The 25,595-nt window shown below is 38.3% G+C and overlaps 1 protein-coding gene across 6 annotated transcripts in view; it reads left to right on the top strand.

The window, feature by feature from the left end:
* Positions 1-25,595, top strand: part of Me3 (malic enzyme 3) — a 191,731-nt gene that overhangs the window by 29,622 nt on the left and 136,514 nt on the right. The window contains exon 1 of one of the 6 annotated variants that reach the window (XM_078046822.1): positions 22,157-22,305. The exons of the other annotated variants lie outside the window; for them this stretch is intronic. The gene's annotated coding sequence lies outside the window, so the exon portion shown is untranslated. Of the gene's footprint in view, positions 1-22,156; positions 22,306-25,595 lie in introns of those variants that run through there. 6 annotated transcript variants of the gene reach the window in all.

Below are 25,595 nucleotides of genomic sequence, written 5' to 3'. Positions count from 1 at the left end.
CATCACCTGTGCTCAACCAAGGCCTTGGGAGGGTGGCTCTGCCCCTGTGGGCGTCCTTCCTTCACCATGGGTAGATGTTATCACTGATTTGGCCAGCTGTCCAGCACATGGCCAGAGAATCAGTGCATGTGGTGCTGGAATGGAAAGGTTTAGAGCAGCTCCCCAATCTGCAGATTTGGAGACTGAAAGTGAGCAGGACAGTGAACAGAGCAGTCAAGACTGGAGCCCGAAGACTGATGCCCAAGTCTCTGTGCTTTCTAGGAACTCCTGGTAAAGTGAAAGAGTGAATCTAGTGCCTGTGGTGTGAGGAATAGGCAGAAGGAGCACAGGGAAGCAAGCCCCAGATATGCAGCCCAGCAAAGCCTGCTTTTCCCCGCTCCACACAGTGGTCTAGTTTTACTTCTTGATTCCTCCATTACTGTCTGGGGTCAGTGAATTTCCCTACTATTTCTCCAACAAACTGTGAGGCCCAAGTAAAAATGATCGCCCAGAAAAGGCTCCCAGAATCTCTTAAACTCATCACTTTTCAAGGTACCAGTCTATACTACCATGGCTTTGGAGTTAGGCATATCTAAGCTGGCATGTAGCCACTGTGGGTCTGTGGGCAAGGTATTTAAGTTGTCTGAGCCTCAATTTCTTCATCTGCAAAATTCTGCAGTGCAGTGCCTATTAGTAGTGATAGTACTTATTATCTTTTAAGAGTTTCAGAAGCATCAGAATTACTTGAAGAACTTTGAAAACAAAACACTCTGATTAGGTAGGTCTGGGAAGGGGCTGGGAAATCTTAAAAGTTTACAAGGAGATTCTGATCTACATTTTGACTTGGGAACTACTAACCCCCTCGTTGTCCATAGTATAATGAGTGTGGTTCTAGTTCTTTCACATTGTTTCATTACCTACAATTTAGAGCAGTTTTGTAGGTGGTCTGACCTTAGCTTTGGAAAATCCTGACTCAGGTCTCTAAATTATCTATTCTTCTTAATGAGTTACATGCCACCAAGACTTTATTGTGAGAGAAGGGGAAGGCAAGAGGGCAAAAGGTTTGAGAGCTAGGATTCAGTATTGGAAATCCCTGTCTTCAAATCCAAGCTGTCAAATATAGGCTGTGTGACCTTTGGCAAATCATTGAATCTTCCCAAACCAAGCTAAAGGACCACCATTTTGAGACTGCTTGTTAAGCATTTTGTTTTATCCCAAACCTACAATTCAGTACATAATAGCCCTCCCCCAAACCCAATCTTCTTCTATTCTTTGTTTCCCAGGACCTCAGGCCCCAAGTCTGGGCTCCTCTGTGACTTGGTCAGTCCTTTACCCCAGTGTCTTCCCGATTCTTGCCCTTTCCACCATCCTTGCCACCTTCATTGGAAATGAGGCTTTCATGAGCACCTTCTCACCACCTGCAGGCTTTCACCTTGCTCCTTTCCAGGCCTTGGGTGGTCCCAGATCAGCCCGCCTGAGAAGATCATGATTAACATCTCAAGCTTCCTTTCAAACCTGCCCGGCCTCACCTTGCCCACAACCCCCAGCAGCATTGCATGGCACCAACCTCAGGTCTGACTCAGGTCGCTAGCATATGACTCAGACTTATTAACATGATTATTCAAGAAACAACAGCCACTTCTGAAGAGAAATACTGGAGGTTGGTATTCCAAAGAGATGCCAAGGAGTGCATTTTCTCCAGGCCACAGGCCTGATTTGATCAAATCAGCTTCATCCTGTTGATTTCTTTTAGCATTTGGACTTGTTTGAAGCAAACACTGCAGGAGGTTTGGTTTTTTACCTAAAATTATGTTGCTTTTGGGCTTGGAAGGTTTTGTTTAGAGTACCAAGTTGCTATTTAAATTCTGTCTCTGAGCAAAGAAAAGTTCAGGAACACATTCCCAGTGATCTGTGGAAATTCCAAAATGGCACAATCCATTGTATTATGAGAGTCATAGAAAACAAAACCCAGGTGTCCAGCTCCAGCCACTGGGGTGGGAGGCCTGAGCCTAGAAAGTCTAGCTGCCTTTGCAAAATATTTCAAGTGAGTGTTGTCAGCCAGGGCCTCCTGATAGAATCCATAGTTCTGCTGCTTGCTCTTTTTCCCTTTATTGATAGCAGAGGTAGCTCAAGTCTTTTGTTCATATGCTGTTAGGAGGGCCATGAACTCTCTTTTAAAATTGGTCAAGGCAGTGAAAGTTTCATCAGGAGACTGAGATCTTTATCAGTGGCGAGGAAGACATTGTTTATAGACCCTCTGAAGTTCCTCTGGTTCTGGAGTTCTGAAACAAGTGTTTCAGACTCAGTTGTTCAGACCCAGTTTCCTCTTCTGTATGCTTCATACCACCTCATTGTCATGCTGCAGGTTAGCAAAATTCAACCTCAACAATTCTAATTTAAGCTGTTAATTACATGCAACTTCAATCAAAAATTTTCACCCATCAAAGCTGGCCAGTAGTCACCAGACATCAGTAGGTTGTAAGTCCAGCCAGCAGTTCTACAGGCTGCCTCATTAAATAAGAAAGATTGCCTTGCTTACAATCTCAGATGTACCTGGCCTGTGTCTACAGGGCCACTCTTCACCTCTCAAGATAACTATTAGAACACAAGTCTCAAAAATCATCCAAGGCAGTAAGAACTGACTTTAATATGGGAAGACAGTGTAGACTGGAATATTTTTCTATCAAAGAGGAAAATTTACGGTAAAAGTTGTGTCTTCACACAGTGCCTAAGGCTCCAACTGATGAAGGAAGTTAGAACCAGTAAATGCACCAGTGTTGGGTAAGAGGAATGTGATGCCTCTACCCATGGGGAGGCATCTTGTCCAAAGGGGACGATCTTGTCCAAAGCTTGACATTTAGTCAACCTTCTTTTCTCAGCTGAAAGAATTATTCATTTGTTTTTAAACTGTATTTTAAAGTTAAAGGCTTCTTTAAGAAAACAAATAAATGAATACAAGGCTGCCTCCTTTTCTCAAAATGTGTTTTGAAACCCTACAGACAAAGCCATGCCTCTGGGAATAAATAATCCAGCTGCTTTAAATGTTATGACAAAGGAATACAAGTTCAGGGACATGAACTCAGAGACGCTAGACATTCTCATGACCCCAGTGAGAAAGATAGTGGGACTCTAATTTCCAGGGCTGGATTTTCTTTCCCCAAAAGACAAATCATCAGTCAGGCCCATTGGATTCTCTGTATTACCAGTCAGCTTTTCATAGGAACAAGGGACATGCATGTGGCTCCCAGGTCTCTCTTTGCAGAGCCTGTGTAATTGGAAGTGTTAATGCAGGACAACAAGGAATAAGAGCAGACTGGCTCCAGGTTTGGGGTAATCAGATAACGCCGCATCACCTCCTTCACGTTTGATTTTTTTTTTGTCCCTATTTGCCAGTGGAAAAATATAAGACCTATAGTCTTCTCTCCATGTGAAGTTTTTCCTTTATCCTTATAGACTTTTCTATAAGTAGGACTGTAAAACTGAGGCTTGGAGGTGCAGTAATTTACAGTCTGGATTTCTGTTTCCTGACTTTGGTTACCAAGCTCATTTCCTTCAAAACACAGAGAGGTGACCAGAACAGAACCATTGCTAGGAGCTCTGGTAAGACTGATGTCAGGATTGAGAAATAGGCCCCATTATTCAATAGTCTACAAACTCAGGTTAGACTCACTATAGGACAATGGGGCTCAATAGTGACTGTACCTCATAATCACTTGAGGAATTTAAAATAAATACTAATGAGGTCCCACCTCCAGAGATTCTGACTGGATTAGTCTTGATATACGGCCTGGGCATTAAAATTTTTTAAATTTTTAAAATATGTAAATTTTTAAAATTTGAAAGCCATTGCTTAGGAAAGACAGACCCAGTGTCTTAAAATGTGGACCTCTGCTGTCCCATAGGCAGAGCCTTGTAAATGCTCCCATGGCACCAACAGTATTAGCAGGAAAGTGAAATGGGGACAGGGAATAGGGCTCAGCCACAGCTGGGAACCAAACCACCACACCAACTTCCCATGGTGATTGTTGTCAGAGCCAAAAGTTTGACTCTTTCTCATATGCTGGCTTATAATTGAGTACTTAAATCTTATCTCTCCAATTGAATTGTAAGTTCCCTCAGAGATAGATGCCAGCACCCCAAAGATGCCCACCATCTTCCCCTTTAAACTATATGCCCTGGTGGGCAGGATCTGAGTTATTCTTCATCATCATAGAGCACAGGACTAGGCACATGGTGACTGGGCATGGAGAGGTTCTGGAGAACATTAACAAGAGGCATAGACATTCTGGAAAAGCAATATTTCCATGTTAATTCATCCCAGAAGCCATTCTGCTTTTATGTCTGGAGTTGGGAATATGATTTTGTGTGGTGTAACTAAAGCTGCCCTTTACTTGCAAGTCCATAGGCTTTGTGCCACACATTCAGCCTCCTGTACCTTTTCTTTGGTCCAGGTACACAGGCTTCTGCTGTACATTAAATCTGTGAGTGAGAATGGCCTTGTTATAGGAGCCATGAGCATATTCACTGGGTCTTAAGGGTTGTGATTTTGAGGTTGATACTAAATCCTTCAGAGTCAGGAGAGGGGGCAGACTTTATAAGTCAGCAGAACTGCCAAGAATGTGCTTGCCAAATGGCTGTGTACATAATTCCCAGAATCTTGGTAATTTCACTGTGTCTGATTGAAAAATTATATTTGTGGTATTGGGCAAGGAAGAATAAAAGAATTGCATTTAATATTTATATGCATATGGGTAGAGAGATTTTCACTGTTTGAAAAAGTCCTCCTTCCAAAGTTGAACACCATAAAAGACAAGCAAATGTAGTTAAAGTTTTTAGAAATCCAGCACAGTCCTTATAGCCATGGTAGAGAAAGGGGATAGAAATGGGAAATTGAAATTTGTTGAGCATCTATTAGGTTTATACAAGTCATTTTGCAAATAGTATATCACTTAATCCTTGCTGCACTCTATTTTATTCATACAGATATTTTAAAGAAACAATTATGAGCCCATACTCTGTCTGCATAAAGCCCTTCTGTGGCTTTCCAGAGTTTTTAGAATAGAAGCGTGAATCCTTTACATGGCCTCCAAAGTCCTGCATGAGTGGTCACATGCTGCCTGTGGCTCTTTCTGCTCTGAGCATAGCAGTTCTGGAGGGATTCTTGCACTCTCCCACTGAGGGCATTAACACCTTCTGAAACACCACCCGAAGTCCTCATTAGCCCTTTACTTCATTAGCTCCAAGTCATCCTTTAGATCCCAAGTGCATTAGTCAGGGTCTAGGCAGGAGACAGAAACCACACCACTTACTTGAGCAGAGGGGATATAATGAGATGAATATTAAAAAAGTGTGAAGTTACTAACAAAGTAACAGAAAGAGAAAAGGAAACTCTAAACTAGGGTTGGCAAACTATGGCCAATGGATCAAATTCAATTCATGGCCTGTTTTTGTATGACCACTGAACTAAGAATGTTTTTTATATTTGTAAAGCTTCTTAGAAAAAAATACAACAAAGATAACATGTGGCCCATAGTTACTATCTGGCCCTTTACAAGAACAGTTTACAGACCTCTGCTCTAAGTCATCAGGTGGGGGGCAACCACAAGAAGCAGCTACCACTATGGGGCTGAGGAAACAAGAATTGGAATTATTGAAGTATAGAAACTTAGAGAAGTGGTCTAGAGACCCAGGGGCCTGACCTATGAAGTGGGAGGGCACCAGCTGGCTGGTGCAGGTGTCTCTGGGGTAGAATATGGTGAAGTGGATTTTATAAATAATAGAAAAACTGCACACTATCCTGAGCTGCTGCCACAGGAAGGAAACTGCTGCTGTTCAGAGAAAAAGTACTGCCTAGGTGCCATTCACAGGTATAGGAAGCCACAGAAATCTCTCAGGAGTAGACCAGGAGGAGCAAGTTCCTTCTCTCTCTCTCCCCCAGCTTCCAGTTTCCCTCTGTTGTTTCCTCTTGGCATAGCTGAACCTAAAGGTGATTTGTAAAACAAAAGTGTGGTTGCAGGATCTGAACCCTTGATATCACAACACAGGCAATAGAGAAGTAGGTCTAAAGCAAAAAGATAATAATTTAATAATGAGCAAAGGAAGCCATTCCTGAACATTCTGATCTGACCAGTGTCCTCTATCAGGTCATAGTACTTTTTCTCCATTTTATTTAATACAGTTATTGAAAATAGGGGCTGGGGATATGGCTCAAGCGGTAGCGTGCTCGCCTGGCATGCATGCAGCCTGGGTTCGATCCTCAGCACCACATACAAACAAAGATGTTGTGTCTGCCAAAAACTAAAAAAATAAATATTAAAAATTCTCTCTCTCTCTCTCTCTCTCTCTCTCTCTCTCTCTCTCTCTCTCTCTCTCTCTCTCTCTTTAAAAAAAAAGAAGAAAGAAAATAATAGCAAGCCATATGAGCTAGCATAGTTTTAAGCCCTTTTCAAGATTATCTTCACAAAAACTCTGTGGACAAAGATACTCATATCGTACCCATTTTATAAATGATGAAATGAAGACAGAGAGTTCAAACTGTCTTGATCCAAGGTCTATGTTCTTAACAGTACACTACAGCCTTCTATTTCAGTTTTATGTTTACTTGTAAATCCTGACCCAATATCTGTCTCATTAGACTGACTCCATAAGGGCATGGATTGGACCACTTCCTGGAGACCATTGCATCCCTGTGCCAGCCACAAGTTCTGGCATGAAGCAGGATTTTAATAAATTAGTTGCTGAAAGTTGAATAAATGGAGAAGGAATCTGAGTCACAGAAAAGTTAACTCAACAATTAACAATCTATTTGACCCCAAAGTTCACACTCTCCCAGTCACAAGCAGGTATATTAGTGCTTTGCCAGAGTGAGGTTCCTGATGATGAACTTGAGCCATGTAAATCCATCACTGTTCTCCTTATTGTGAACAAATGATGATGTTTCTTATGGTCTTCAAATTATTCAGAATGCATGATCAGCTATACCTTTCTATTCCCTGATCATGATGCATTAAAAAAATAAATGAATAGACACTGTCCTGTAAATACAGTCATCAAACTCAGGGAACTGTATCTCAGCTACTGTGTTAACTATAGTTAATGTCTGGAGAGGGGTTTGTCATTGTGGGTAGGAATTCTTGTATTTTGTTCCATATACTGTTCAAGTATTTGGATTTTCAATAACAATTATACTAAAGAAAAATTCTGAAAAAATAAGTGTTTGTTTTAGACAGTTTGAACATAGTTAAGTGGTACTCCATGACTTCAGGACAGCATTCTTGCTTGCTATCTTGTCATCTTCTAATCCCTGTCCACCACTTCTTCTCATCTTCTCTCTACCACATGGTCTGCTACATTTTCTCTTTTCTCTCTGCCTTATAAAGCCACCATTCCACAGTAGTATCTGAGGTACTCCATGATCTGAGCCTCAGAGCAGCCCATTTGCCCTGTCTCTTCCACTGATACCAAAGTAGAAGTTCAAAGACATCAGAGGGAAATAGAGAAATTCAGAAGAGTGGTAGGTATCACAAACATTCGTGGATCCATTCATTTTACCTTCTAACCAACTTAAACAGCTAATAAAATCCAATCACTCGGCGTAACCAGCTGAGTTTTCCACATGGGCTATTTTAAAACCAATGAAATCAATCTTAGACAGTTTTCTATGACTAGATATTCCAGATGTTACTATAAACAACAGCAGCTCCAGAAACTCTATACTAGTTGTGGCCTAGAGCAATAATCTGGTTGGATGAAACACTAGGAGGGGGAGAATGAAGGACTGGTTTCAAAGCTAAATACAAGATCAACATATTGTTTCTTCTTAATTTTATGTTTTTTGGTTTGGAGAGGTTCATCAGAAAATTGACAAATTTTATAGCCACTGTTGGTGAAAGTAAGTGCTAACTCTGCTGGTTAAAATAAAAACAAGCTTGGTCTAGATTAAGACAAATAGAAATCATAGAAGTATGTGGCAGACACAGTTAGTGGATTTGCAGGCAGACCCCGGGGAATATTAGAACTAGGAGCTGGAGACCCCTCAGAATCCTCTGGATTCTCTTATTGCCAATACGCCAACTTCTACTTCTGGAATTTCTCAATGGCTGCCCCACAGCTCCAAGTTTATGTTAAAATTCTAGCCTCAAAGAGATATAAGCCCATCTCTTGGTCCCAAAACTAAACTATAGAGAAAAATTGGATGTGGGTAGCTTGAGTCAGGTGACCACTCCTGGCTCAGTCAACAGCATGTACACCATAGCCTCTGGGGAGTGATAGAGTCTATATATGTGGGCAGGTAGGTGGTGGTGGTGACTTTGAAGGGGAAGCTCTCCAAAAGAGCTCTACTATATTAAGAAAAAGGCATTTACAACCTCCAGAGGAGAAATGTGTGCTCCATAACACATCTGGACATTAGGGAGCACTTGATTACTGCTTATTATTATTGAACTAAAAGGGCCTCTGAGGATCTGTGAAATAATAGACTGATTGGGAAGAGTGGTAAGTATCACAAACATTCATGCTATTATATCTGTAACATTACCATTTTCTAAGTCAATGCCCTGGTTATTTGACTTTTGACTTTCTAATAGCTTCAAACAGTATGAAACCAAAAATCACATAAACAAAGATGTACAGATCATCTTATATAAGAGACCCTATTCTAAGCACTTTACTTTTATTAACTCATCTAAATTAATTTCAAAACAATGCTATCAGGTATTTATAATAGGGTTCTTCAGAGAAACAGAACCAATAGAATATATATGGACATATATGAAGAGATTTATTATGAGAACTGGCTTATGTGACTGTGGAAACAAAAAGCCTCACAACTTGCCATCTGCAAGTTGAGGAACCAGGAAAGCCAGGGGTATAACTCAGTCTGAACACAAAAGCCTGAGAACCAGGGGAGCTGAGGGTGTAATTCTGCAGTCTGGATGCTGGAGAATCAGTAGCTCTGATATCCAATGGTAGGAGGAGATGGATGTCCCAGCCACAAAAAGCAATTCACCCTTCCTCTGCCTTTTTGTTCTATTCAAGCCGGCCCTCAGTGGGTTGGATGATGCCTCACCACACTGGTGAAGACAGATCTTCTTTACTCAGTCCACTGATTCAGATGCTTATCACTTTCAGACACACCCTCCAGTCACACCCAGAAATAATGGTCTATTAGCAGTCTGGGTACAGCTTAACTCAGCTTAACTTGGCTGAGCTTAACTCAGTCAAGATGGTAAACTTAACCATCATAGGTAGATATTATTATTTCCATTCTACAGAAATAGTAACTGAGGCACAAAGAAGTAAAGTCATTTACTCAAACTCACTCTGTTATTAAGAGCTGGAGGTGGGATTTGAATACAAGCAGCTTAGCTTCAGAGTCCAAGCTTTTAATGCTTTTCACAGGACATGAAAAAATGCTTTCAGGGGGAGTGGTTGAGAATAGCCAAAATGCTGCTAAGATCAAGCTGCAAAGAAAACCAATCAAATGATTTGGTGAATTAATTCACCAAATAAATAGAAGGACTTTTTCATTGACTGATAATAGTAGCCAGAGCTACACGAAAACATGAGAAAAAAGAAAACATATGTATACACACACACATATGTATACATACAAATATGCATATGTATTTTTTTCTTTATATGTGTGTGTGTGTGTGTGTGTGTGTGTGTGTGTGTGTGTGTGTGTAAATAGAGACTATTAATAGAAGAGCTGGTGTGAAGGTCAGTATGGAGTAGAAAAGCCATAGTACAGAAGAGTCAGGAAAAAAGAGCCCTACCAAGTCCATGTTTTACAAATTGTGTTCCACAGACCTTCTGAGCACTGATAAAAATGCATTGCGCCCCTGACTGAATCAGAAAACTCTCAGATCTATCAGAAAACATATGTTTCAACAAACACTATCAGGTATTCTCATCTCACAAGAACACTGAGTGTGTAGCAAACAGTCTTTTATTTTGTATAACACCCATGACCCATGTAGATATCTCTGGATATGGTATTGTGTTCCTTTAATCTATCTACTATCATTGCTGTGATTATCTACCATGGCAGAAGGATATGCATTACAGTTTTAATGATTTCCATTGATGGGAGAGTCTAAAATAAAAATCAAGACTGCTGAATTTCCTAGCTCTGTCACAAACTGTTCATGTGATCATTGGCAGATACTTAATTTCCCTGCCTTTTAAGGTTTCTCCTCTGCTAAGGTTGTTATAGGTTGGACTGAATCCGTGACAAGTATCTGGAACATGTCTTTCCACACATGTCTTCCCACAAGTCCTGCAACTTCCCACATCATCCCCTGACCATGAAAGACATCATTCATCAATCATGACACTCCTTGCTATGTCCCAGTTGACTTCTCAATATAGCATTTAATGCAATACCCCAGACATCCACTAATTGCTTGAAATTGGTTATTATAGTTGAAACTTTCTAGATTAGATAATCCATAAATTTCCTATAAGTATAAAAAATGTAGTTCTTTTAAAAATAAAATAATAATTTCATGTTCTGTTTTAAAGGTTTATTCTCAATGATATGAAAGTTCATTCAGCAAATATTTTTATATTCTGACTTATTTCAACTCTCATGCAGACCTTCTATCTCCCTATTATTCAGTCTAGATTATGATTTGAATGTTGCTTCTCCTGAAAACCCTCTAAATCTTTGTGATTAAATTATGCTAAGAGGTTGAACTAACATTACCTTAAACTTATGTCTTAGGTCAGCTTGAATTTTCATACAGCCCCATTCACAAAACTACGTTTTAAAGTTTGGGAATATGGTATAAAAGAAGGAAAGGAAAGGGAGGGAGGGAGGGAGGATAGGAGGGATGGGAAGTAGTCCCTGAATTTAAAAGGAAATTATGAAAAAAAAAGTAAGTAAAAATTTGCTAAAATGATGAAACTAGTCCTGGCCTGTTGTACTCAAGAGAAATTCTCAGACCAATTGTAAATAATTCAAAGTCCTACATTTTTGTTTAAGAATTTTGAGAATCATGCTTACAAATTAGCAAAGACTAAGGGGAATTTTTTTTAAAAAATAATATAGTGCAGTTGACCTTTATTGTTCTTAAGTCTCATGAATTCTTTGCCAATAATAACAATTTTTTCTTTCCATTGGTCTTAGACCTGGATTGATATTACTGAAAATGGTGCTTTTCTTCTTATTAACCTCAAGGAACATTGTGTCAAGATGGGAAATGAATATTTTAAGCAGGCAAACAATTTTCTCAAAGCAATTATGGAGAAATTTGGAGATGGCACAAATAGGTGGGTTTTGATTTTCTGATCTGGACTTGATACAGAAACATTTTGGTCTGGATGCTCCCTTGTGAGGTCTGGAAGAATTCCTTGGACATCAACTGAACCCTGGATCCAAACCCAGGCCTTGTTCCGGAGGAGGCCTGGTCAGAATCTTGGACCATGTTCCATTATTTAACCAATCACAGGCAAGAGAAACCTAACACTGATGGGAACATGCATCAGGACAAATGCACAGAGGTCAGATGGAACCCGTTTGGTAAAACCTCAGAGAATTGGACAGTGGCCCTGGAGGACAGAGAGGTTAGCTGAACTAGCAAAGTGTCTGAAGTTTAAAATAGTCAAACAAGAAACATCTAAGGTATACAAGTAGCTGAAACTAACTTCTCAAAGTGGGTTATCTGTTAGAGGTTCCTGTATCTGAAGAAATAAAGGTGACCCTTTTATAGTCAGTGAGATCAATGTGCAAGTGAATCTCATGATGAACTTCTTTAAATGGCTGTTCCTTTATGTGTGATCAACATTCTCTCTACAGCCTTATGGTGTGGTGGAGAAAGAATAAATTTTCAATCCAAAGATATGAGTTCAGATACTTTCGGAAGTCCCTGCAGAAAGCCTATTTACTCTGATTTTTAGAAGTTGTTCTAACCATTTGCATCTCTGGTTTTCCATACACCATATTAGAAAAGGGTAGACCTTTAAAGGAGGTAAGATAATAGCAATGATGGCTAATGCCTTTTCAACAAGACAAGATAGAAGACTTAAAAATCAAACTGAAAAAATTTAAAAATCACAGACCTGAGACCATTTTACAAAGGCAAATTGAGACAGAGGACTTCCTTCACATGAGATGAGATATAGTTATTGTGCTCAGAATAATGACTGAGTACAGTATAAAACCAGATCACTTTCATCAACTATTCAAGGTTATAAATATGCATCATAAAAATAATTTTAATAAAACATTTATTGAACATCTAGTAGGTATCAGACATTGTGTTAAGTGCTATTGATTTGAAAGAAGATAAGTCATCTGTTTGTAATCTGGAGTATGAAACAGTGGAAACAATTTTATTTTTGTCCAAAAATATTGAAATTTTATCACTAAAAGGGCAAAATTTATTACATCAGAAAATTGTTTAGGTGGAAAATCTCTCTAGGTAAAAAAAATTTGTTACTGTTGGAATCCTATTCTTTTAATCCTGTAATTAAAAGAACATTAATCAGATGATCCGGTTCCTACCCAAAAGTTAAATTTGATGCCTTCATTATTGTATGATATTTAATCCATACCCTTTCTTCTCTCCACTTCCAAAAGGGATCACATTGACAAGTAAGGCAGAATTTAGCAGCCAAAAGGAAGTGGACGCTAATCAATACCATGTTATTTTAATTATTTATTTATTTTTGAGAGAGAGGGGGTTACCTGGGATTGAACTCAGGGGCACTCAACCACTGAGCCATATCCCCTGCCCTATTTTGTATTTTATTTAGAGACAGGGTCACACTGAATTGCTTAGCACCTCACTTTTGCTGAGGCTGGCTTTGAACTTGTATTCCTCCTGCCTCAGCCTCCCAAGCCACTGGGATTATAGGTATATGCCACAGTGCCTAGTAATACCAGAGTTTTAATCCTCAATTTAACGCTTTATTATTTTATAATCTTCATATGAATAGTGTTTTCAACCAAAAAGATTGCAAATTCTTTAACATTGAAAAAAAGTTCATACATGTGACCAGCTTGATGCTGGATGTCTTAAGACCTAGACTAAGATTTCTTCTTAGATTCAGCTAAGTATTCCCTCCATTTGAGCTATGTGCAAGTATTTTTCACATACATAATCTCATATAATCTTTGTGCTAACTCCACAAGAGTCTTCAATAGATATTATCACATTTTTTTGGAGTGAGGAGACTAAAGTTAGGTGTTAGATAGTCTATGATTATGTATCTCTTGGCTGGGACAGTGGACTTGAACTCAGAACCTAAATTCCAGGTCTAAAGGTATTGAATAGCAGCTTCAGCCATATCTATTCACTGTCTTCTACTGCAATATAATATCAGATCAGAATATTTTTTATATTTGAGTTATTTATTTTCCATGTGTCATTTAGAGATCAGGTTTTATTTACATCTGTGCTGCAGTTTGGCACCCAAAAAAGAAATTATATATATGAAACAGCCAGGGTGTATTTTTCTTTATACTTTGGTTATTTTTCCTCTCCTGCTCACATAGCTTGTGGTTAAATTATTTTCCTTAGACTTTCATAGTAAAATAATTTGCCTTTGGATAGAGGCCAAGCATAGATCATTTTCATTTCTCTAAAAGATTGTTTTTCTAAGCAGCTCAAATGAAAGAATTCCATGTCTTACAATGAGTATCTGTAAGCTGGTTATTTTTGGTAATCATTGCTAAACTGTAGAGTGTCTTCAAAAGCTTGCATCTTCTCACTACATCTATCCTTAAGAAATGACCCTAAAACAAAATAGAAAACAAGAGCAGCAATACAAAAGGACACATCAGTTACCATTTCCAGACTCATGTAACAGTTTGTCTCCTTAATGTTTTAATGAGGTTATTTATTTTTTTAATTTTTTTTACATAGCCATGTATTTCTATTTTTTAAAATTCTTAATTACCTTAGAGGAAAACAAAGAAAGAAGCCTCAAACAAATAAAATGAGTGCTCACTTTATACCAGGAATAATGCCAAGTGCTTTATCTGTGTTGTTAAGACCTTATAACCTCCCCACCCCCTGTAGCCAGTAATTTTCTTCACATATAATAGATGAACTGAAGCTTAAAGAAATAATTTGTCCAAGGCAACTCAGCTATAATAAATGCCAGACCCAGGATTCAAAACCAAATCAGACTGGCTCCAGAACCCTTGTTCTTCATCTTTTCTTTTTTTTCTTAAAAAAAAAAAAAAAAAAAAAAAAAAAAAAAAAACCTCTTACTTTGGACTATCTTAGATTTAATTAAAAAAAAAAAGTTGCCAAGATCTTCAGAGAGTTCACATGTGCCCCTTACCTAGCTTCCTCACATTGTTATCATTTCCATAAAGCATTTGTTCAAACTAGTTGATACTGGTACATTGCTGTTAACTAAACTCCAGACTTTATTTGGATCTGACCAGTTTACTCTCTTCCAGGATCTCATGCAGGGGATACATTGCATTGTTTTCACATCTCCCTAGTCCATCTTGCAGTGCCTCAGTCTTTCCTTATTTTTCATGGCCTTGGCAGTCTTGAGTACTGGCCAGGTGTCCTGCAGAATGTCTCCCAACTGCATTTGCCTGATTTTTTTTTTTAAGAGAGAGAGAGAAGAGAGAAAGAGAGAGAATTTTTTAATGTTTATTTTTCAGTTTTTGGTGGACACAACATCTTTATTTTATTTTTATGTGGTGCTGAGGATTGAACCCAGCGCCCCGTGCGTGCCAGGCAAGCATGTTACCGCTTGAGCCACATCCCCAGCCCCTGATGTTTTTTCCTAATGATTAGACTGGGGCTGGGGGCTTCCTGAAGGCTTATCACTGAGATACAACCTTTGTTCTTAACCACTTTGTGGTGCTGCCACTTTCAGACTGGCTCACATCGTGAGTGGGCAGGGTACTTCCACTTGCCATCTTATTTCCCATCCTAACAAAGGACTAGACCTTGGGTACAATTAAAAAAAAATAGTTCTTGAAAAGAAAATGCATTTTAAAATCCCATGATAACTTGCCAATTTCCATAATGACAATTAACAGCTTGAAACTTAATGTCACCATGTGAAGATAAGTTCCAGTACTTTCATGCTGAAAATTTTTCCAAGAAAAACAAGTAAATATCACAAAAGGTATTTTTCATGGAAAAAAAATTATACTATTAGTTATGATAATGAAACATTTAAAATAGCATAAATGCTAACCAGAGGAATGTTTAAGAAAATTATAGCATATGTGCATAATGGTGTATTATCAAGCTTTTAAAAGATATTTACAAAAGGTAGATCAAAATTTAGACAATATTTAGTGGGAAAAGCAGGATATAACATTGCATTCTTTTTAGTCATGGCTAACAATACCCACATTGTCCAAAAGTGACTAGAGGAAAATGTAACAAAATGTCAGTAGTGATTATTCTTGGGTGGCCAGATTATAAATTTTACTTTCTTCTATGTTTCCATAAATTCCATGTAATTAAGATGTTTGTGCTTTCTTTTTTGTTGTTTGTAAAAATTTTCTCAAAGGAGTATGCTCTTAAACCACTGCAAGAATATTTTGTGACTCTAGGAGGCGGTGATATTAGAGAATCCTTGAGAGTCAGATCCATGAATTAGGGCTTCATTTTGTCCCAACCCCAAGACACCTATCAGGGTCTGGATGCTAACATGTTCTGACTAGGGGAGTAGAGAAGAGGAAGAGGTGCTGCAAGACCTCACACTACCACCAACAGTCTGTGCACTTGTACACACTGCTGTGCTGCCACAGCCCTGCAAAGTCAAATGCAGACTCAGACCCAAGTGGATTCTTTCTAGCTCTGTGATCTGCACTGAGTCATCCCACCTCAGGGCTCTATTTGTGCCTCGTTCAAGAGGCACTATGAAGAAGTGAGCAAGTGGAGTGCTCCTATCAGGATTTGAACCTTGTGCAGTTCGTTTAACTCTGTATGCCTCTGTTTATTCATCTATAAAATGGGAACAATAGAAGTATCTACCCTGTGAGATTTGGGGAAGGGAAAAAATAAGTTAATGTGTGTAAAGTGCTTGACATAGTTGCTCATGTAGTAGGTTGGCAATGGATAAAACATGAGTGGTGCTTTGTTTTTGACCAGTCAATCCCTTGTTTTTGACTAATCAGTTTCACCAGGAATTTGAGAATCCTTTATTAAATGATTTATCAGGTCACCTCCAGCTCTAAAATACCACTCTTTCAATGACCCAGAGGTGATAGCTTCTCAAATTGTGGCCCTAAAATATGTGTGTAGGGTCCAAATGTAATCAGAAGCCCCTTAACATTCACTCATGTGGAAGAATAGTTCATAAATTTATTTTGTTTCCAGAAATTCAGAAAAGCATGTCCTGGCCATAGCTCTTGCCTTTTCATGTTGGGGATTTTATCAAGAGAGAGAGAGAGAGAGACAGAGAGAGAGAGAGAGAGAGAGAGAGAGAGAGAGAGAGAGAGAGTTTGTGTGTGTTTGGTTCTACTAGGACGGGTGTATACTTAGAGTGAAAAATCCTAGAAGTCCTCTTGTGGCCTCATGTTACGTGATTTAGCATTTTAGACATTTTATGAGGTAACTCAATTTAGTTGAAATAGGAAGTGGTATGTAACTGGGAAAACCAAACTCTTAATATTTAATACAATAATAAGAATAAAAACAGTATAAAAGAAGTGACTAGACCTGTTTTTAGGTTAGAGGGATACAAAGAACATATTGAAAAGCTTAATTTCAAGAGCACTTAGCTCAGGGAAGTGTTTGGCAAATGGGGTGAATATTTGGGGTTTGAGGATTTACCTTTGGGAGACCACACACACACACACACACACACACACACACACACACACACACACACAATCCTTAGGCACCTTATTAGTGATTATCACCAAGAAGCAGAGAAGACGGGAACTAAGAACTCCCTGGGGATCAGGAGACGTGGGTGCCCCAGGAAGGCTGTTTTTCCTTTGGGGGGCCCTTTAAAGTCTACTTGGCCCACTGAGAGTACAGTCAGAAAGGAAAAAAGATGTGTAGTCTGCTCATGGAGCAAAGAGTTCTTTGCTCCATGAGCAGACTACATAGCCCATGACTTTGGGATAAACCTATCATATTTAGGCTATCATATTTAGGATAAACCTATCATATTTAGCCATAGCCCATGACTTTGGGATAAACCTATCATGTTTAGGCTCAATTTAAATGCCCCTTCCTCCATGGAGTCTTAGGCATGATGTCTCCTTCCTTTGAGCCCTCAGGGTATGTAGTTTCTGCTTATATATCACTTTCTTCGTTATGAAATATTTCAGATATAGAAAAAAATTATAATGAATGAAAAAATATCTATACACTAACCATCTAGCTTAGGAAATGAAACAGTATAAATGCATTTGTTGCCCCTTCTATTCACCTCTCTGGTCACGTGTCCCTTCCTTTCATCACCCCTAATGTAATTACTATCATAAATTTTGTGTTTAATGATTCCTGTGCCTGTTTTTATAATTGTACTATATTTGCATATGGTTAAGCATTTTGGCAATTATATCAGATGTAGGTATCCTTATTTGATTTCATCATTTCTGGGGTGGACTTGGTGATGGTTCCTATACTCAAAAGTTTGCTTCAAGGAAAAAAATGAACTGATTAAGACATGCCAAGCACATAAGTTAATGCCCTGAACACAGTTAGTGTTAAATAAGTAGAACATCAATACATTTTTTGCTTATTGTGTTTTTAGAGTCATCCAAATTATACATTTAGTTTTAGATCACTTATTTTAATTATTGTGTAACATTTACTGTGCCAGTATACTAAAATGTATTTCTCCAGTCTTGTGTTGATGAATTTTCAGTATTATAAACAAATTTTCAATCAATATTCTTGTACGTTTTCTTGCACATGGGCAAATCTTTCTGTCTTATGTGAAAGTGTGGAATTGCTTTATATATTTTTCAATATATTTTAACTTTCTTCTGACTATCATAGTAGGGTGTGTGTGTGTGTGTGTATATATGTGTGTGTGTGTTTATGTGAACAAATTTTATCATTTCCAGCAGATCATAAGCTCCTTGAAGACAGGCCTAGTGGAATTCAATCTTTCTATGATTCAGCTGGCAAATATTCATTTAGCACTCAATGAAGGCAGCATACAGGTCTAGGTGACAGGATGCAAACATTAAATGGACTGGGTTGTCTCCTCAGGAGTATTTATGCTATTGAAATCTCACTCAAGACACAGGTAGTCAGCATTGTTTTGACAGAGGGGGAGGGAGCTGGTTTTCACTGAATGTCCGTGATGGATCAGGTACCGCTTATATACTTTCATTCACTTGCTAGTTTTGTGTCACTTGAAAGTTGTCTTCCTGGGACTACTCAGTAATCTTGCTGAATCCAGTTTCCTCTAGTGAGAAAACATTGTTTTGTGCTTAAGAGTGCAAGCCTGAGTTCAAATCCTGGCATCACTACCTGTTAGCTAAATCAACTCACACAAAGTATTTAACTTCTCTAAATCCCTGCTCCCTGGATTGTAAAATGGTGCTAATTGTAGAATTGATCTCAAAGGGGGTTAATGAAAATTACAAGAGAAAATGTAAGTAAAGTGTTTATCCAGCACCTGACACAAAAAAAGTACTCAATAATTGGTGGCTATAATGATGATCATGTTGATTCTACCATCTACTAACCAAAAGATAATGTACATTTTTAGAAGTCATCATATCCAGGAAGTCGTTATGACTTTTTTACATTCATTGCTCCTATAATCAAATCAGTTATATCAAAGTATCTAATTTAAAGTTTTAGACTATTACCAGTTTACTACCTCTCTTATACAAGTGTATATTCACAATGCATTTGATCTCAGCCTTGCTATATTCAGAATGGGGAAGTTTTGTTTTGCTTTTAATGTTTTCAACTAACAGATTTTGTTCGAGAACCAATAATTCATCTAGACTTCCCTCTGGACACTGGGGCAGGCTTCCAAGTCCCCTAGTTCCATTGGCAACTACACACCTCAACCTCTAGAGGGAGCTTAGAGAGTATTTGAGTCCAGTTGCTCTAACTCCAGGCAAAACCCCAACCTGAAAACATCACTATTGTAAGTGGATCCTCAGAGAAAAATTCCAAGATCACTTTCCAAACTCAACTCAGACACTGCCCAGACTGCTTTCTTCCCATGCATACTTAGTTTTACTAGAATTGGGTTTCATTCCAGAATGATCTCCAGCTCCCCATAGTGGCCCCTCCTAGGAATTTTTCCTAAATTAACCAAGTGTGGGTGGACTCATTATTTTTTGCCTGCCCCTTCGTCCTTCTGCAAGAAATAGGTATAATACTTCACAAATAATAAGCTGCAGCTGAACTTTAATCTTCAGGATCCATTGCAAGATGTTTGGAACATTCCCTAAGAAATACCTTCTAGGTTTTCTGACTGTTTTCTTTTGTGTTGCAATCTTCTACTTAAGCAATGTACTGCTTATTTTTGTACTGGAATCAATTCTGTAACAAAATGTATTTACCCTCTCTAACAACTTCTTGCTGCCAGACACTTGGGAAATACCTGATAGGTACATTTGGCATAATCCTTTTCCTAGCAGGACAGAAAGAATGATTCCAGGACTCTCATTGTCTTTTAGAAGGACAGAAGACAGATGAGAGCCTTTCTCAAACATATGGAGGATCATCAATTAGTATGGAAACTTATTTTGCTTGGTTCTAGAAGTCAGACCAAGGACATATTAAGTGGAGATTATTTTAAGATCAACTTTTGCTCAATGTAAAACAAAACAACCCTTGTGGGCGCGCATGCGCGCGCACACACACACACACACACACAAACTTTGTTTAAAAAAAAAAACTAGCTTCTGTATCTCTGGACATGCATGCTTTGAAGCTAAAAAAAATCTATTGAGGATACTACAGAAGGGGATGGGAATAACTTTCAACTTTTAGATTCTATAAATCTCTTATTAGAAGGACTTACTTTACTAGCTTGCCTTTTTTTTCTGATGATATTCACTTAGCTCTTTTTAGATGTGCCCCTTTAGTGGGGGAAAAAAAAAACCCTATGTCTCTCAACTCATTGGTTTGTGTTCAGTTCTGTGGAATCAGGAGGGATGGATAGTAATGTGCATGATAAGGATAGGAGAAGATGAGGCTAGGGAGATTTCTCAAACTTGAGAGCATTGAAGGCTAAGAGGACTTAGAGAAAGTTGGGAGTTTCCAAAGGGAAGCTATGAAAAGACCAAAGAGCCTGGTTCATTCAAAATGATAAGGGTAGAAGTAGAAGTTAATAAGAAAAGATGATATTCAAAGTATCTAAATGGCCAGTGTGGTATGGATCTACTAACCATAATAGAGACCAGTTGATTCAGAGTGCTATGGAATAACAGCTAAATATCAGTCTGGCCACTAAGGCTAAAAAAGCAACTTGTGGTCAGAATATCCCAAATAAGGAGTAGCACAGTTACATTTGTATTCTACAAGGATCTCTCTTGGGGAGGACAGGTTTCTAATGGCTATGAATGTATTAAGTCAATAGAATTTATTTAGCAAGTTGTTTCAAGAAATAATGCTGAGTTTAATCATAAACCCAGCTCTGAAAATAAGCCTGTCCTTCATTCCAGAACAACAAGAATAACAGCAACAAAAACAAACCCCACAATGTACCAAAATGAAAATCAAGCTGTTGGCTTCCAAGAAATGCAACCCTATCTCCTTTTCTTGCTGTTGGTGACAGAGTGGTTTTAGGGCAATGCCTGGTTTGGCATTGATTGCTGAGTGAATTTGCTGAAAACAGCAACCTCACATATTTATATTTCCTTCTTCTTGTGACGCTTGGATTCGAAAAAGAATTGGGGTTGATTAAGACAGAAAGAGTAAGCATCAATTAATCCAAAGCCAGATTTTCCAAACATAAGGCCTCCAAATCAAAAACAGTGATCCAACCAAAGGCACTGTATCACTCCACTGAAATCCCTCTACTTCTATGTACTGGAAGAGTAATCAGCACTGAACTGTGGGTCACTTTCTAGTGTATGATGCAGGGTTTTCCCATATCCACAGGAGAACATGAGTCCTAAGCTGCATCTGGTGAAAATCTGGTGAAAATTGGTGTTGTCTGAGATATTTTGGGGGATTCTCAAGCTCATGGAACAGAGAAGAAGGCCTGCATAATGGATTGTGAGAGTACCCAAAGCTACCTGAAATAGCTTCACCTGAAATAGGCCACCAATTGATTCTGTAGGGTCAGGGCTAATATTCTGAATGGCATTTGTGTGTATGGCTGTAAGTAGCACCCTCATCCCCGTGCTGTCCACAAAGAGAAACTTTTGCATGTTCCTGAGATATTTTCCCAAACTCCAGTTCAACCCGGCTCATCAAAGGCTCCAGAAGAAAATGGTATAAGCCAGGTATATGACCATGGGCAAGTTACCTCTCAGCCTCTTCACCGGTAAAATTAATCCTCAACTAATTTATAGAATCACTGTAACAAACCCATAAGATAATAGAGATCAATGGGTAGATAAACTGATCATGTGAGGGTCACGTGATATTGTTATCTGCTCAGGTAGCCTTGGGGAAGGAGGAAAAGTGAATTCTCCTCTCATGGATCTGATTCCCAGGTTCTTCAATGGGAATGAGGTATGTGGGCTTCAGAAGCTCTGGGAAAATATGTGGAGTGGAGAAACAGTCAATTTTTATGGACAGACAACTTTTCTGGAAGACCCACAGGTCTGTATTAGGGGAAAATAAAATCAGGAAGAGAAAAATCATTGAAAAACAGAGACTCGAAAAAGAGCAGAGGTCTTTGGTGTCCAACTGTCTGAATTTCAGTCATTATTCTTTCCCTGTTGGCTATATGACCGGGGAAGTTACTTGTCTCTTCCATCTACAAAGTAGGCATGATTTTTAATAAATATATTTTAAAGAATTGTTACCAAGATTTAAATAATATAGTTAAATAGAACCTAAAATAGACAGCAACAATGAATAACAATTACTGAAGACTAGTGACTCTGATGTAATTCAGCAAAAAGTAATTTTCACAGAGAAAATGCAAGTCATTGATTGTTAGGACTAGAAGGGACTCAGAGTTCCTCTGAATTAATAGGTAGCTGAGACCCAGAGAGACTGGTCCAGAGTTACATAGCTATTGGAGGCAAAGCTGAACGAACCCCAAAAATCTTCTACACCCAGAGTAATTTCTTCTACCACTTCTAAAATCCTTTCCAGGACCAATACCTGGTCAGATTCTCAGCTTGAAGGCCTCATGACTCAGAAGCATTTTCAGTCTTGTAACTGTGGAATAACAGCATGCGCAAGTTCTCCAATGGGTAACGAGTGATGCAGATGAGAAACCCTGCAGGTACAGTTGGGCCTATGGTCCTGTCCATCAACAGATGGATAAACAAACCAAATGTCCATCAACAGGTGAATGAGTAGATAAATAATCTGTAGTATATATGGGGATATTACTCCACCATAAAAGTGAATGGAGTACTAGTGAATGATATGACATGGATGACCTCAAAAACATTGTGCTAACTGAAAGAAGCCAAACACAAAAGTTTACATATTATACAATTCCATTCATGTGAAACATACAGAATATGTAAATATGTAGCTACAGAAAATAGACTAATTGTTGGTAAGGGGTGGGGGCTGCATAGAGCTTAGGAAATAAGAATCAGGAAGCAATTGGTGACTAAGTAGAAAGTTCCTTTGGAGGGTAATAAAAGTGTTTTGGAACTAAATTGAAATTGTAAGTGCATTGTGAGTTGCACTAAATGCTACTGAATCATTTACTTTAAAATGATTGATTTTAAATTAAAATACAGGTAAGTATAATAAATTGATTCAGTTTAAATTACAGTACCAGTATATAAATATTTAGCAATAATTTCCTAACTGCTTATTAAGATGTGATTTCTAATCTAGAGGTTTGTATTCCAGATCACTCACACTCTGTGATTCAGTTTCCTGATCTAAAAGTGGAAATAATATCTGCCTCATTCATGTGTTGGAAAGATTAAATGGGTTATAGATTTAAATTGATGTATATACATTGATATCAATTTACATGTATATAAATATATTTATGATTAAGCATGCTTATATGATTGCTATTTATAATTTATAAATTCCCCACATTTATCCTGCTTGCAACAAAATAAGCAGTTATAATAGGCAGAGAGCATTAGTTTTATGGGGAAAACTTCTTTGTTCTTGTTTTCTTCTAAGAGATAGCCCCTACATAGCAGGGTATACTTTCTTGCTCAAAGGCATTTCCCATGTAGTCAATTAAGCCCTCAGGTAAAATGAACATGTTGTGTCTAAGCATGCATGTGTTCCATCACAGTGCTCAAGTAGGGTGGACAAAGAGCTGACAGAGATCTATTCTCTAGGTCTTCTTTCCCTCCCAACAAAAAGAATGTGGGTCTTATGGTTGCTACTTCCCCTCATTCTTTTGATTAGTCACATGGCCCCCAATCTATCCACAAAGCATATATGGAAATATTTGGAAGTGTGTGAATTTATTTAGATAGCTACTCTCTTCTACACTGTTTGGGGATAGTTGAAGGAACTCTAGGCCAGAAGTTCACTGCTAGTTGTGCCCTGACCTTGTAAACTTGTTCCTTGGAATTGAGCTCCATATTTTGATTTCAGCTACTCTGGGTCTGTCTGGCCACGTCTCTGCCTTGGTTCTATGCCTCAGGTTTTTTTTAAGCTCTAATAAGTTGTTCTTGACAACAGAAAGCTTTTCAATTCATTGTACACAAGTGAAGCAAAATTTTTTACTTCTCTGTACATGAAGTAGAGTCATAACGTTTATGCAATCATACATGTGCCTAGGGTAATGATGTCAATCTCATTATAGCGTCTTTCTTATCCACATATCCCCTCTCATCCCCTCTCGTCCCTTCCCTCCCTTTTGCCCCTACCAAGATTCCTCCGCTCATCCCATGCCTTCCCCCATTAAGGATTATCATCCACTTATCAGAGAAAACATTTGGCCTCTGGGTTTTGGAGATTGACTGACTTTGCTTAACTTGATATTTTTCAACTCTATCCATTTAACTACAAATGCCAAAATTTTATTCTCTTTTAATGCTGAATAATAGTTCATTGTATGTGTGTGTGTGTGTGTGTGTGTGTATATATATATATATATATATATATATATATATATATATATATATATATATCACAGTTTCTTTATCCACTAATTTATTGAATGGCATCCTGTTTTATTCCACAGTTTAGCTATTGTGAGTGGTGCTGCTATAAACATTGATATGGCTGTGTCACTATAGTATGCTTTTTTAAGTCCTTTGGGTATAGACTGAGGAGTGGGATAGCTAGGTCAAATGGTAGTTCCATTCCAAGTTTTCTAAAGAATCTTCATACTGCTTCCTAGATTGGTTGCACCAATTTGCAGTCCCACCAGCAATATATGAGTGTGCCTTTACCCCCACATCTTCACCAACACTTATTATTGCTTGTATTCTTGATAATTGCCATTCGTACTGGAATGAGATGAAATCTCAGCGTAGTTTTGATTTGCTTTTCTCTAATTACTAGAGATGTTGAACATTTTTTATATATTTGTTGATCAATTGTCTATCTTCTTCTGATAAGTGTCTGTTCAGTTCCTTAGTCCATTTATTGATTGGGTTGTTTGTTTGTTTGGTGTTAAGTTTTTTGAGTTCTTTATATATCCTGGAGATTAGTGCTCTATCTGATGTGCATGTAGTAAAAATTCACACCCATTCTATAGGCTCTCTCTTCACCTCATTGATTGTTTCTTTTGCTAGAGAAGCTTTTTAGTTTAAATCCATCCCATTTATTGATTCTTGATTTTATTTCTTGCACTTTAGGAGTCTTGTTAAGAAAGTCAGGGCCTAATCCGACATGATGAAGATTTGGGCCTACTTTTTCTTCTATTAGGTGTAGGGTCTCTGGTCTAATTCCTAAGTACTTAATCCACTTTGAGTTGAGTTTTGTGCATGTGTACTTCAGTTCTTATGATGAAGAGTCCTACACTGAAATGCAATTTCAGTGGTTTCTCTTACCCTTCGCTTACTTGATCTGTTGACAGCAATTCTATGACCTGATGTCAAATTCTCTGATCTAAATATAGTATAAAGACCTTTTCTGGCTCTCAGTTACCAGAACCTTCCCTCTACTGCCTGTAATTTTGCTGTTCACAATCTGGCCTGCTCTGGTTTGGCCTATCCCATCACCACACAAGACCTGCTCTATCAAAGGAAGTGGAGAAAGTAAGAAAAAGACAGGAAAGTAGAGCAGAAAAGAGGCAAAGTTATATAATTAGTGGACATTACACAGAATGGGGATCAAGGCTAAACTCAGTCATTTCTTACCTACATGACCTTTGCCAAATCTGAAATTCTTTGTTTCTTCATCTAGAACATGAAAAATTAGACCATATTATCTTTAAGGTCCCTTCTGGCCCTGGCAACTTATGACTTTACATGAAGAAGAAACTTTCTTGAAGGCTCTTGGACTCTTTGAGGGTAATGGAGAAAGATACAAGCATAAGCACTGAATGGAGGTATTTTTCTTCTCCTCCTTCTATTTTGAGTGGGAATTATTTAGGTGTAACTAGTCCATATTGGTAAATATTTTATTGGGCTT

This window comes from Ictidomys tridecemlineatus, chromosome 4, assembly GCF_052094955.1.
Source record: "Ictidomys tridecemlineatus isolate mIctTri1 chromosome 4, mIctTri1.hap1, whole genome shotgun sequence".
Taxonomy (NCBI): domain Eukaryota; kingdom Metazoa; phylum Chordata; class Mammalia; order Rodentia; family Sciuridae; genus Ictidomys; species Ictidomys tridecemlineatus.
The sequence above is the reverse complement of the archived record's forward strand: the minus strand, read 5'-3'. Positions and strand labels throughout refer to the sequence as shown.